Source organism: Triturus cristatus, chromosome 11 (assembly GCF_964204655.1).
Source record: "Triturus cristatus chromosome 11, aTriCri1.1, whole genome shotgun sequence".
NCBI classification, from domain to species: domain Eukaryota; kingdom Metazoa; phylum Chordata; class Amphibia; order Caudata; family Salamandridae; genus Triturus; species Triturus cristatus.
In genome coordinates, this window is record NC_140594.1 from 574237717 (window position 1) to 574252558 (window position 14842).

Genomic DNA, 14842 nt, shown 5'->3' on the forward strand with positions numbered 1-14842 from the left:
ACTTCGCACTCACCTCCTTGAGGTAAGCAAGCCACTGAAAACTTGAGCCAGAAGCCTGGCTTTAGCTCAACTCAACGTCCTCTTAGACCCTCAATCCAAACGTTTTTGTGTGGCTCTTGCCTGACACTACCTAGTGCGAAAAAAATTATAAACAAAGCAGTGACTTTTGATGTAAAACTGGAGAGAGATACTTCTAGTGGCTAAATTGCACAAGAAACCAGAAAATTTGGGATCAATGCCAACTTCAGTGCTTGACCAAATTATGGGATTCAAAGCAAATATTTTATTTAGTCAAACCTCGTTTTTTAGGTCGAGCATTCGAGACCTCTTGTATATACTTTAGTATATACTCATATGTGTATGTACTTTGTGGGCTCTGAAGACCAACCCTAGGACTTGTCTGCTTCCGCTTAGGGACTTTTTTCCTGTTCAACTGCCTCTATTTAACTGTCTTGATAGAAAACGACCAGTAGAGGTCAGTAAAATACCAGAATTGCTTTCTGCTGAGAAATTTTCTTTTATTAATTTTTCTGGCAACTGCCTCTATTTAACTTTCTTGATAGAAAACGACCAGCAGAGGTCAGTAAAATACCAGAATCACTTTAGCATTCTCTAGATTCCTGTCCATAGAAATTGTCTTGCATGAGCACCCGTAGACAATAATATTTTTTTCAAATCTTGTATTTTCAGTGATATGACCACCGAAGGCCCTGATTTTATATTAAAAACAGAGCTTTAGACTACACCATTTCCCACTGAAAGGAAATATTTCTCTCCATGTGTTCCCATACCTGGCGTGTCACGCAGTTTAGGTGCTTACTTTCCCTCCATATTAAAGAACAGTAGATGTTTTAGCACCCAGGCTAATGTGCTGCATTGCCAAATACACACAAGGTACCAAAGGGGAGACCGATTGCATTGCAAATGCTTGTTCTTCATTACTTTGCAACAGTCCACCTCCAAATTACGCGAGTTCAGGAATTGTGCTGTACAAAAATGTCTTCTATTTTATTTCATAGAATATAATTTTGCTCTAGCTGTCAAAATCTAGGTCTCATATACGGTACTCATGACAATTAATATGCCTCTTTGTTCCCTAATGGCACTGTCGTCAGGGCAGGGGGCACCAATGTTTCGAAAATCTCTGTCGTTTCAATGCGGTCATTTAATCTCACATACGAAGGTACAAAGGTCCCCCGAGTTGAATAAATTCACTAGTTTGAATCTGGATGAGACTTTCTTCTATTTTCTACAAAACATTTGCTGCACGCCAAAAATTTGCTTTGCTGGGCTCGAGCAGGGGTTCTTCGAGCCAAGCCAGACCATTGGCCCGCCCACACTTATCACCTTGCCACCATTGCCTTTGCTTTACTAGCTTTCCCATTTAAACAAGCATTTGCAATGCAATAGGTCTCGCATTTGATAGAGAGTTTAAGCTATTGGCACTGTAAATGACAATGCTTTTTATTTATATTTGAAAAACCAACACATAAATAAAAGGCATTGTCATTTACAATGTCAATAGCTCAAACTCTCGCAAATGCGAGACCTATTGCACTGCCACAGTGTGCATGGCGCGCTGTTCATATATAGAAGCGGCCGCCATTGCCGGCGTTCCGCAAGTGCTGGGGGGCAGCCACAGTGAAAGCACGCATGACACGCTGGTTATACATAGAAGCACCCGCCATTGCCGGCGTCCCGCGAGTGCAGGGGGAGAGCCACAGTGAAAGTTCGCATGGCACACTGCTAATACATAGAAGCGGCCGTCATTGCTGGCGTCCCATGAGTCCTGTCTATATCAAAATATACAACATAAAATAGTTTTCCAAACTTCTAATGTAAGCTCCCAAGTTAGGACACATGTAAAAGGGCCAGTCCTAATGGGGGTAACAACAGAAGACAGGGAGGTACTAAGGAGGGACTAATAATCTTATCAACAAATCAGAAGCCAACATTTACAAAGGACAGTGACACAAGCGAATGAAAAATATGGGCAGAGAGTGGGTGGAGTTTCAAGTCCATACCTGAATACAGCATGTCTTGCAGAGCAGCGCATGTACTGCCCAGACTCGACCTAAATGGGTATAGACTGATATAGGTGAATCAGTGGAACACAATAGTGACTCAATAAGAATTTACTCTGTGTTAAAAGACTTTCATCTCTGGGTACCTTGTTTCGATCATGCTTCCTGCCAGTAATTCTTTATCAGTATGAATACATAAATATACAAAGGAATCATGATCTTAGCCCATTGCCCAGTTTGGGTAATGTCTATTCGACATGAATGTCCCACTCCCTGATAGACCAGAGACTGGTCAACACTACTTCCTGAAGGGACTAAGGACAAGACAGGATATGCCCAATGATGAGGCCGACCCATGAAGAAGAGAGAGACGCCCTGGCCTGTAGGGGAATAGCTCTACCATGTGTGGACCCTCATAAGTGCATTTAGGATAAGCCATGTTCAACTAACTAAATATTTCAGCAGTACTGAGTGGGCTTCAGCCTTCCGTCCATGACACCACATGACCACAGGCACTATGCCTGTTTGGCTAACTGTACAGCAAAATCAGAAAGTATTAGCAAAACCAATAGGTCTTGCTTTAATGTGCATGCCTCTGTTTCTATTTATTACCACACTCAATCCAGGCTTAATGGATTTTTTGGGTAATGATGGTTTTGTTTTAAGCAGCTGACTTGTATGCCCCAATGTATGTGCACTTGTGTGTATATACTTCTGTGTGACTTGAATACAACTTCTTACCACAACTTTTAAAAAAGCATTCAGCAGCGAAAATGTAATAAAAAGAGGATTGTCTTCGCCTACATAGCATGTAAGTGATGATTCAGTGTATTTTTGAGATGTAAAGTGGCCCCTCGTGCATTGAAATTTTGCCTTGCCAGCACTCCATAGAAGGGGAAATTATACATCTGATAGCCAGTACCATGAGGTTAGAGTAAAAAATGCTCTAGGCATAGCCAAATCCCACGCTTAAGGAGTTGACAACCATAGATCATGACGACAGCTGTGCCATCAAGCCAGACCTAAAATACACTTACTAATTTGGAACATCTGGACAATGTATAGTTTTGTGAGTGAGAGGAAAGGATATGGAGCGCTGACACTAACAGTGGTCAGTTATCTCTTTAGTGAGCGAGTCCCTCCATACCCAGGGTCGGACTGGGACAAAATATAGGCCCTGGCACCAAAATAAAACTGGCTCCTATTTGTTGATTAGAAAGCTAAAAAAAAAAAAAAGTGGCCCATGTTTGCAAACTGAGGCAGTTTTGAACTTGTTAAGAGATGCTGTATAATTGTTTCGCAAGGTAAGGAAGACTGCATGGATTTAAGCTTGCTAAGGCAAGGTTTGATTTAATATCTGGAAAACCAACAGTAAAACCAGGCCCAGCTGACCATAAAACAGGCCCACAAACAGTCAAAAATTCGACCCACTCACTGACCTGTCAGGCCAACCCATCAGGCACTGCCTGCCCTATAGACTAGTTAGACCCTGTCCATCCCGAGGAACCCAAAGCAAGGAAATGGTAATATATTGTATGTGATGTCTGTGCTCAGCTTCTCCCCAGCGCAAGGAGAAAAAAAATTGTAATCAAGTAATCTGAGTTGGTTTAGGTAACATTTCTTCCAAACTTCTACTTCAGAGTAACTGCGCTTTATTATTATTCGCTGAAAACCCTATATAAAACCGATTTTAGATCCATGCCGGATCACCTCTGTGCTTGAATTGATACTCGGTGACATTATTCCCAGGTATGTTATGAGAGGATTTGTAAAAAAACACTACACACAAAGAACCATCAATGTGCAAAAGAAAATTAAAAGCAGTTCTCTTTAGGGGTTTCAACAACTGTTTCACTGTATAAAATGAAAAGTATTTTTCTAAGGCACAGAAGGTAAACGATCGGAAGCAGTAGAATAAACTCGTAACTAAACCACCAAATCATACATTTATTTTCTTCGTCAAAATAAAGTTAGAAAGGCTCAGTTGAAAAGAAATCCTGTTGTGCTTCACCAGCAGAAGCTAATATTCTGTGCTGCTATGACCACGAGGTACAGTGTTGCTACAAACCATGAGTTAGAAAAAAGTGCGCTAATCGCTCCTTTTACAGTCCATAATACGGGATAATTTTAAACAAAAAGAATCCGTGAATTCTTATTACTACTAACCGATGCAAAGGGACTAAATTGATGGGTGGCACTTTCACAATAAAACAAAAAATACTGTAATTCAGTGTCCATCTAAACCGGTGTCCCCTGGTGTAAGACAGGTGATTTTAATGATATCAGCCCATTTACCTCCTAATCATGGGGCCGCCTGGGACCGAAGGTTACAACTAAATTCACCTGGAAAGAGGCAAATGTACAATAATCAACAGGCCCAGCAGACAGCCCGAGTCCAAATGAACGGTACAAAGTAACAGCTGTGGGTGGCAGCGCCCGTCATTCTAAATCTGCACCGGCAATACCGCTTGCAAATTCCTAAGCCTTTCGGATGGTTGGAGTGTAGATGTACCTCAGCAGCCAGGCCCAAGCCTTAGCCTAGATTAAACAGAAGTCTGTGGCCTCAGCTGAAGATTGCTATTTCTGAATGTTTGTAATCAGCCTGAGAGCTTTAAAACTTCAAAAGAAGACTGGTCAAATATTGTAAAATCTAGGCGCTGAAAGTTGATACAGACCTATCCCAACAAGCTTTATTTGCTTCCATCAAGCATTAACTCAACTGATGGTGTCTTATATAATCATGGGCGGAATTTGCATAGTCACGCTACTCATTGCTCCGTGAAACGGTAAAAAATCTTTGCGAGCACGCAGAGTTCTGCGAACACGCGGAATTGCTTGTTCCGCCCGTTTGCGATGCTTTTTTCCTGTTCGCAAACGCTGTTTGCATGCTCAAGGGGAAATATCTCCCAAACACACATTTTGAAAGCGCGAACAAGCTAAAAATTCCGCGAAGCCACGCATCGCAGAATTTTTGGCAATTCCACGTTCTCCGCGGAACGTGAAATTACCCTAATTTTGCAAATTCCGCGAGCGGAACGGAATTTACCGCACAGGCCTAGTTTGTAATAGTTTGTTTAAACAACAAAAATATGGTGTGTTGGTAAATGGAGTTGGATGCTAGCCAACCACTTAGGCTAGTATATAGTCGGACAGTGTTAACCCCTTCAGTGCCCGCCCCTTTCCCCGCCCTGTGCCGGCCGTTGTATTAGCGGGCGGGGTCTATGACGAGCTGGACTCGTCATGGGCACAGCGCCACCGCGGCCCATGACGAGTCCAGCTCGTCATGGGCACTGAAGGGGTTAAAGCGAAAGAGCGCATCTCAGAGAGGAATAACCAAGTTAGGGTATATCAATGGACATCTGGTGATTGAATCAGCTGAGCATCTACTCTTTTGAACGAAGAAACACACAGTTGTTGTTGGCGTATGCAGAGACAAAGTTATGTTTTAAAGTCTTTAAAGCATATATCGCAGGACTCTCAGAACGTAGCGAGATTAAAAACCAACAGTTGCAGTGGGTCAACCGTGTTTCAATATCTTCCTCAAAGCCTCATACAATAGGTGGCCTGTTTAACCACACAGTATAGTAAATGTGGCCTCTACATCCACTTGCACACAATGGAGGATAGCCAAAACAGAAGTGCCATTATCAAGTCCTTTAGCGCCACAAATTAAGCACGAGTTTGCACTGCAGACAAGATATGGCTTACACAGATGCTATTTACAGAGGCCTATACAGAAGGCATTCCAGTACGCAATCTGACTCAGTGGTGTAACACAGGCCTCCGCAGGCCCTGTGGGGGGGTGGGGTGGGGGAGCAAGCTCCACGACGCCCTCTCAGCACAGAACTTTGGCCGGAGAGCTCCCAATTTAGTCTGGAGGGGGCCCCTCCCTTTACCGTCCGGGGGGCCCCCCTCAAGTTTCGTAAAGCCAGTGTACCACACAATCTCAGCAATGGACATCCTTCAATTACAATTAAATACACAGCATTTTCTGATTCAAACATTTAAGGTGAAGAATCAGACAAAGGTACAACATTCACCTAGGTTTTTAGAACAGCCCGTGCACAATTTGAGCCCTGTAAATCATGAAACAAACATCATGTGAGAACCATTTCCTAAAAGTGAAAGATTTTAAAAATGAACTTAGAAACATTCATGCCCCTGATAAGATGGCAATGCCGCTGGTAAGCTGAAAGGCGTGTCTGTTGTCATGTGCACCCTATAGTTGGCCTAGGTTCTTATACATGATACAACGTTATAATCTGTCAAATCAAACACAGAGAGGTTTTTGTGCCACGCACATCCTTAATGCACATATTTGAAGGTACTCTCATTGATAATGAGGCAAATGGATGGTCTGTGAAATAAAATATTCACCAGGGATTCCAGAGTTTAGAGAAGAGGGGAAGCTGAGACTGGCTTCCTGGTTTACATGTGCAAGTCAGTCACTAGATGGTATCTCTAGCTCTCTCCCGTTTCCCATCACAGGTTAGTGCTTAATCTTCAGTTCTTGGGGCATGAGGTTACAGTGTGGGTGGCGGACAGAAACCATAGGAAAGCGGGACTTGTTTTGGGCTCAAAGGTCCAACAGGCAGTGCTTAATTTGAGCCGGAGCTTTCCGGTGCTGAGCACCTAATTCTCAACATCACACTTAGGGCAGTCTGCACAAGGTGGCGCTGCTCATGTAATTTAGAGATGAGCAGTATAACAGTTGTTTAAGAAAACAATGTACATTTAAAAAATTACTAATACCTGCCTCCCCAGCTATTTCTTTAGCTTTGGGGAACTGGAATAATCTGAACTGTCGCATTTACATGCGCGAGAGATGGTCAGAAGTTGTTTTGGCAGTGGTGATAGGGGCGATGGGTGGTGCAAGCTGCAGTGGCCTCCTGGTCAGAGCCCTGGCACTTAATATTTTACAAAATAAGCACTGCCAACAGGGTGTCAAGCTGAGCCAGAGCCAGACATCTGGCTCAAGTTTACAGAGGCTCGCTCACGTCTATCGAGCTCCACACTATACCAGGGGCCCTGGCCTGCCTTTTCTACCAGCCTCATCTGAAGAGAGCAGGCAGTCAGCGCGGCTGACAGAGTCCGAATTGAAGTCAGTTGCCAGGGCTTGGCACAGACAAGTAGGTTACTGACCTTCAGTGTTTAATTTGAGCCAGCGGTTTCCGGTGCTGAAATCCAGCACTTAATCGTCAACATAGGTGGCGCTGTCTAACTAATTTAGAGATGACAACAACAGTTAGTTATAATTTCAATATACATTACAAGTGACAATTACATGCCGTCAAAGCATTCGTATAGCGTTGGGGGCCTGAAATAGTCCTTATTTTCACACTTCCAGGAGTGTGATGGCTAGCAGTTGTGCTGTCACTATCATTGGCAGCATGGCAGGGGCAATGAGTGATGCAAGCTGTAGCCGCCTCCTGACGAGAGCCCCGCACTTTTTTTTTTTAACGAATCAAGCTCTGCTGACCCCCCATTACAGTTAAAGGCTTTTGAGAGCTTCATCTTCCTCAAAAGGGGGCACTTTCTGATACTTATCTCTTTAACGGAATTCATTTGCTTAGTTTTACCTGCAAGAAAGCGTCATTCGTTTGGCCGCACAGTCGCTCATTCGTGCACTGAAACCATGGAAAAGTCAGACATAAGAAATTTGAAAATTTGGCAGCTATGCATCTGCACCGGTGTTGATATGTTTTCCATGCATGGGACTGTAGTTGTGGGAAAGAAAGCAAGAGGGGGCAGAGAGACGAGAACTGGAATAGCAGGCGAGGCCGGGCCAAGTACACAATGCTCTTGGTGCTGCTTCTGCACTGGGAGCGTGCGGGCTCAGAGCTGCAGAGCTGCACGGAGGCGAGCCAGTAAAGCTCGCGAGCTCAAGTGTGCAGCCAAGCAGGGTGAGGTGCACTGCACAGCTCCGACGTTACATAACCGCAGTATTTGTACAGTGCACGTCAGGCATGCAACACCCATTGGGCTCACCGGGCTTCAGCCCCCCCCGTCATGTGTGTCAGCCCGGCTGAGACAGCCTCGCGGGCTGGCGTCCGTCTAATTGTAGCCGCACCCGAGTACTTCACAGGTCTTTAAAAGACCATTTACTCGGCAATGAGGCTTTTGTTGTGTTTTCGCCCCTTCTTACAGCCACTCTGCCTATGGCTGGAAGACTTAGCCCCCCCCGAAATCTTTTTCAGCCCCCCCCGAAATTTGGCTCTAGTTGCCTGCCTGGTGCACGTCCACTCAAGGGCGTCCGTCGGTGCTGCTGACACAGAACAGATGTTACCGCGAGGTTTGTGACGTTCGACCTCCTGGAACAGCGGGACGTGCGGAGGAACAGGATGGCGAGAAAATCGACAGCTGTGTGTAACAGCGAGAAGCGGGAGAGCTGCAGACGCCAAAGCAATATGTTTCCACCTATATTTCATGGACAAGCAGAAGGGTTAGATGCAACTTACAATTTTAGCAGAAAAAGAAAAGGTGGCACATTTCTACGAACCCTTCTCTGACCTGAGGTGTATAGTACATTTGAAAACCAAATTGAAAAGTTATTTTCCATAATGAATTTCATAATGTATTGCACAACTGTAGTTAAAACAAAAACATAAAATACACTAAACTGAAGCGTGATCACTGACACGCAGCTCCGCTGTCAAAAAAGTGAGTGCGTAAAGCCAACTACAGCAGTCTCCTAAAACGTATATTATGCAGTGGCTTTTATTTATGTGTTTATGTTTACTAATTATGTGCTGGATTTATGTACCAAGACTATACATCGTTCATTTGATTTACTTATGTAGTGTGCGGCAGTATATAAATTGGAAATATCGGTGACTTCTCTACTACACTACTTTCCCCCAAGTGCAAATTAATTGGTGTCCTCGCATAAAGTTCTGAAAACCTGCAATCTAGCAGATATGCCAGAAAGAACAAGCAGGAAGTGGGATAAGGGAGGGGGTGGCAAATGGTGAGCACTTTCGGGGCCACTTTGATGTTCTCAGTGGCTGCGCGGCTCACTGAGAACATCAAAGCGGCCGCGAAAGTGAACAGGCAGGCTGACAAATGGTGCGCACGCCCTGCGCACATGCACTGTATTTGGAGGCCTGAAAAGCACTAGTTTGCACTTCCAAATCCCCGTTTTCTAAAGCTCTCGCCAAAGCAGCGCTAAAGCGCTGGCTCAGGCGAGACCTAAAAAACACACATTAGTCGAAAGCCTGGCCTGCTCAAATCAGCCTGGCTATCCCGTGTTTGTGATTCACTCTAGCCAACTCAAGTGGACTTTCAGCCAAGAAAGCCCAGCGCCCATCCCATCTTCACAAGTACCGCGAATAGTAGGAGGAGAGCCTGGAAAAAGACAGATGCGGTCTTCACATCCAATCAGCGCTTCTAAAGTTTGTGATGCGCACCAGGATTGGCTGAGGTGCCCTCAATGTCCAATACGAGGTCATCTTACATACAAGTAGTAACGCCCACTCTCAGATGGCCGTGGGATTGGTTGTAATGCGACCCAGAAGTGGCAACATGACGGGAAAATGAACATCCGTTAGAAGCATCAACAACAAACGATGGTTACGTTTGTGGACCGTCTGTGAAAGTAGCGGACTGGTAGTTACCTCAATAACAGCGCTTCCAACTGGTAAAATGCAACGCATCACCCTTCCTCTTCTATTACACAACACAATGTGAAACTTGAAACTGTTTGCTTCCTCTACAATGATGTGCCTGTGCGTACCACCGTTCAAAGTGCGGCTGTTAAACGTCTTGGGCTGCTGTTGAGGTTGACAGCTGTGTAAGCTGCAGTGATAGTGCGCAGAACATTTGGATAAGCAAATGGAAGACATTTGTCCCACGAACACGTGCACTGCGAGACGGCGACAGAAAAGGGAGGAGGATTCTTGAGTGCGGTTAGTGCGCGAATATTTTTGGCATGCTTTGCCCCAGGGATATTGACAAGTAAAACGAATATATTAAACTCTTCTGGGTCACAAACCGACTGCATTGCTTTGGGGGTTGAGGCACATTCTGCAGTCATCGGTGTGTATCTAGCATGTCTTTTTCCTTATTTCCTTTTTTTCTGTAGTTCAGGGATGTTGCTGCTGATAGTTAGATTTCTACTGATATTCTTATTAAAGCTTTGTTTGCCTTGTTTAGAAAAGATTAATTTAACGTATTTGTATTTAAATCTGATATTGAGATTTGGATTATAATTTGAAGTTTGATTTATGTTTTATAGAAAAATGCATATCTTAGTCAAGAAACAAAGCCAACAATTCTGGGCTGAAGGATGTGTGTTGAATGCGATTGGTAAAACTGACTTTTTAATTGTTTTTAGTCCCTTTGCTAGCCTAGAACTTTTGATTTTACCCAATTTTATATAGAATATATTTATGGGGAATTTCAGCTCGCCCTCAATTGGTCTGATGTTGTGTCATTCACATTTATCTACAGCACTGGCCATGGGGCAGTGGGTCAACTCACTTCATCCGTTGACTACGTTCACTGTGAATGTCAACATTGTGTTCTTTAGCAAGGAGCACATCTGCAACCAAAGTCGTCACCTTCAGTGTGACTGTTATACCAATGTCTGCTTTTTTAGCTCAAAACATATTTTTACTTCAAGTCAATGTTTTTCATTTTTTTTATATTGTGATGATCCGGCAGCCGCCCAACGATAATGTCTTACAAAAACCATGACAAAACTAACATTGACAACTCATTACGCCGAAGGCCAGTGGCAGTTGCATTGGCTTTGCCAATGCTTGATTGGATTGAATATGATTGGGTGTTATTTTTAATTGCATGGATAGGGTTAGCCAGTGCCAGATAAATCCTCAGACCTAGTTATCCCCAGTTTAGCTTTTATAAGGTTACTAGGCTCATCGCTGATTGGTTTTAAACAGTTGAGGCCCACTTTGAGAGTTATTTTCCAGAAGGCATTGTATATTAGGCATTTATTTATACGTTATACATTTCACCTGCAGGTACTAAAAAGTCGGTATAACTCCAGCCTGGTTGGCAGAGCACGGTAGAATGTGTCTGTGGACTCATCTAAGCTTATTAGTTGATGGAAACGGACGTTTATTTAATATTTAAAGTGGTGTCTTTGGTAGATGTAATTACAGTGGGTAGATGTGGATAGATTCTGTGTCAGTTTGCCTCTTGGCCTTGACAGCAGGTACATGAAGCTAGGCTAAGACATTCTAAACGATTCAAGGGGGTGATGTGGGTCAATTACAGGAACAGAGTAAAAGCCAGTACTTTTATGTTATTTTCATCTGAGATGTGCACAAACCTAAAAAGTACCTGTACTTTAATGGGCAGAGAAGTATCTAAAATTAGGAAAGCGGGTCTAGGCAAATGCTTAGATTCATAGTAGTTTTATAATCTTATCCTCTTTGCTCCCTTCTGCTTGCTGTTCCTCTTGAAGATGTCAATCTGTACCCTGCTGCTCACTCTCTCTTATTCACCTTTAGTTCTCGATCTCTTCTGCCTCAGACGGCACATTCTACAGCACACGTTAGACAACACGTACAAGACTTTAATGCAGTTCAGATATGTCATGTTGTTGATTATTACTATGCTAACAACAACTTCCCTCTAAGTATTGTCATGTCAGTGCTTAATTTGTAAAATATGAAGTGCAGGTGTTCAAATGTTTGTCGGAGGCCACGCCTGCTTTTCTCCAGCTCCAACCACTTCCTCCACTGGCTCCACCCACTTACTCTATTAGCTCCACCCACATCCTCAACTGGCACTGCATTGCTCAAAGGTGTTGAACAATCACAGACGTTTAACGCCCTGTTTGGGAGCATAATGTTGTGGATGCTATAATAAAGGGTGAGGATTCAGCTCAAAACGTATGATTTAGACAATCTCAATGCACAAATGGGTGCAATGTCTAATATTTATATGTTTCAAATCTCTCGACTTCATTGCTTGATTTTGCTCACTAGGAAGTGTCATTCATAGTCGTTGAAATGTCAGTCATAATTACACTGAATTGAATGAAATTATGAAAATGGCACTCATAGCAATCTGAAACCTTGACAGCTATGCGGCAGGTGTCAGTGTCACTAGATGAAGGGTGTACTGCACTGCAACGAGAGCAGAAGGACTTCACTACCTGGCAAATGAAACTCTCCACTGTGAGCCCTGCTGCCAAGAGAAGAACACTTCCTTCCAGGCCTGGCTGTTCCCCATTTACTCATCCAGCCTCTGTCTGCGAGGGAACCAAGCTGCTTCCTGCACCAGACATTGTATCCTGCTACCAATGTCTATACTTGCTGTTAAAGGCCCCCTACCCGAGTTAATGGCCTAACTCAAAGGCCTATAATGGATAAAGTGTGACCCTTTAATAAGTGGTATTGACATACATGCACAGAAGGTTAATAAAGCTGTTAGCATTTTGCTCAATGGTATTATGATATTTTAAACTGGAGCTAAAAGTCTTCCAAGGCAGTGCAAGCAGGAACCTCAATCCGTCGGTCTATGGTATGGGCCCCAGGCATGCATAGGTAAATGCAGAGAACGATTTATTCGGCTGTGGCCGGCCAGTGGCTGTCGGTTGATGCCAAACTACACTCACCTGCGAAAGCCCCCAGGACCCTGCTATCTACAGAAACCTAAAGAAATGCCTCCATGCAAATGAGGAAAACCTTTTTTCTCTGTGCACCCTCTCTACGCAACAGCATGGAGATATCAGTGCAGGGCAAAGGAGTAGGCAGAGGCCACACTGTGTGCCTCATATGAGATGGCACACTGATTGTGGAACCCCTTGAAAGGGGAGAAAAAGAGGTACCGAGGATGCCCCAGACATCCCTCTCCAGGCAGGTGCAGTAACAACAGGCCATGTTGCCATTAAATTGTGAAAAGTGGAACAGCTACTTTAGTCTGCTAGTCAATGTTTTTCACTAATGTGCTGCAGGGGTGTGATTTCTCCATACTTGCAGACCGGATAGTACTCCAAACTCAATATAATGAGACCTCCTCCTAACTTCATATAATCCGCAACTCCAAGATTACACAAAAAGCCTCTGAGTCCATTCCGCAATGTATTCGCATCGTACGTCACTTGTTGTGAGCCCCCCAAGTAACTATGTGAACCAAGACACCACTTTAGTCTAAAACACCATTTTACTACAAAATACCTACTTACATTGGTCAGACACTCTCTTTAATCGTCACAATGAGCAACCCTCCTAAATAGACTGATACACCTCCTGTCACCTGTGAGACATCCACCTCACTCACTTGACTGATACTAGCATGCCACTAGCCTTAAATGCCTGCCTTAATAATGGTCGAATACCTCTTCACTCAGCTGCACTCTTGTTTCACTGGTCTCTTAGACTCCTTTCTGTTAGCCTGAGAGACCCTCAAATGAATGGGCCGAAACTTTCCCCTCACTGGACTGAGAGACCCTCCACCTCAGAAGATTGATACCCTACCTCACTTGACTGACACTGCTATGGAGGCAGCACAGGAGGCAGCGCATTAGTGAAAAACATTGACCAGCTGACTAAAGTAGCTGTTCCACTTTTCACAATTTAATGGCAACATGGCCTGTTGTTACTGTACCTGCCTGGGGATGGATGTCTGGGGCATCCACCGTACCTCTTTTTCTCCCCTTTCAAGGGGTTCCACAATCAGTGTGCCAACTCATATGAGGCACACAGTGTGGCCCCTGCCTACTCCGTTGCCCTGCACTGATATCTCCATTGCGGTTGCGTAGAGAGGGTGCACAGAGAAAAAAGGTTTTCCTCATTTGCATGGAGGCATTTCTTTAGGTTTCAGTAGATAGCAGGGTCCTGGGGGCTTTAGCAGGTGAGTGTAGTTTGGCATCAACCGACAGCCACTGGCCGGCCACAGCCGAATAATTTGTTCTCTGCATTTACCTATGCATGCCTGGGGCCCATACCATAGACCAACGGATTGAGGTTCCTGCTTGCACTGCCTTGGAAGACTTTTAGCTCCAGTTTAAAATATCCTATTACCATTGGGCAAAATGCTAACCGCTTTATTAACCTTCTGTGCATGTATGTCAATACCACTTATTAAAGGGTCGCACTTTATCCCTTATAGGCCTTTGAGTTAGGCCCTTAACTCGGGTAGGGGGCCTTTAACAGCAAGTATAGACATTGGTAGCAGGATACAATGTCTGGTGCAGGAAGCAGCTTGGTTCCCTCGCAGACAGAGGCTGGATGAGTAAATGAGGAACAGCCAGGCCTGGAAGGAAGTGTTCTTCTCTTGGCAGCAGGGCTCACAGTGGAGAGTTTCATTTGCCTGGTAGTGAAGTCCTTCTGCTCTCGTTGCAGTGCAGTGCACCCTTCATCTAGTGACACTAACACCTGCCACATAGCTGTCAAGGTTACAGATTGCTATGAGTGCCATTTTCATAATTTCATTCAATTCAGTGTAATTATGACTGACATTTCAACGACTATGAATGACACTTCCTAGTGAGCAAAATCAAGCAATGAAGACGAGAGATTAGAAACATATAAATATTAGACATTGCACCCATTTGTGCATTGAGATTGTCTAAATCATACGTTTTGAGCTGAATCCTCACCCTTTATTATAGCATCCACAACATTATGCTCCCAAACAGGGCGTTAAACGTCTGTGATTGTTCAACACCTTTGAGCAATGCTTGTAATTTGTAGGCCAAGGTTATGGTGAAAATGTACTCTATTTTGCTTCGTAGAAAAAATATTCCACTAGTGTGATCAAAACCTTAATATGACGAAGGCTCCCTAGCTGAAATTCAGATCGCGTATTACATCTGACTTTTAGCAGTGCCAGTTGAGGATGTGGGT

General features: G+C 44.0%; 1 protein-coding gene across 3 annotated transcripts in view; it reads left to right on the forward strand.

Annotated features, from left to right (window-relative positions):
- The first annotated feature begins 9495 nt into the window (after positions 1-9495).
- The window catches only part of DDHD2 (DDHD domain containing 2), a 539107-nt gene continuing 533760 nt past the window's right edge, over positions 9496-14842 (forward strand). The window contains exon 1 of one of the 3 annotated variants that reach the window (XM_085633751.1): positions 9496-9660. The gene's annotated coding sequence lies outside the window, so the exon portion shown is untranslated. Of the gene's footprint in view, positions 10059-14842 lie in introns of all 3 variants that reach the window. The other 2 variants (XM_085633749.1, XM_085633750.1) reach the window with 2 other exon arrangements.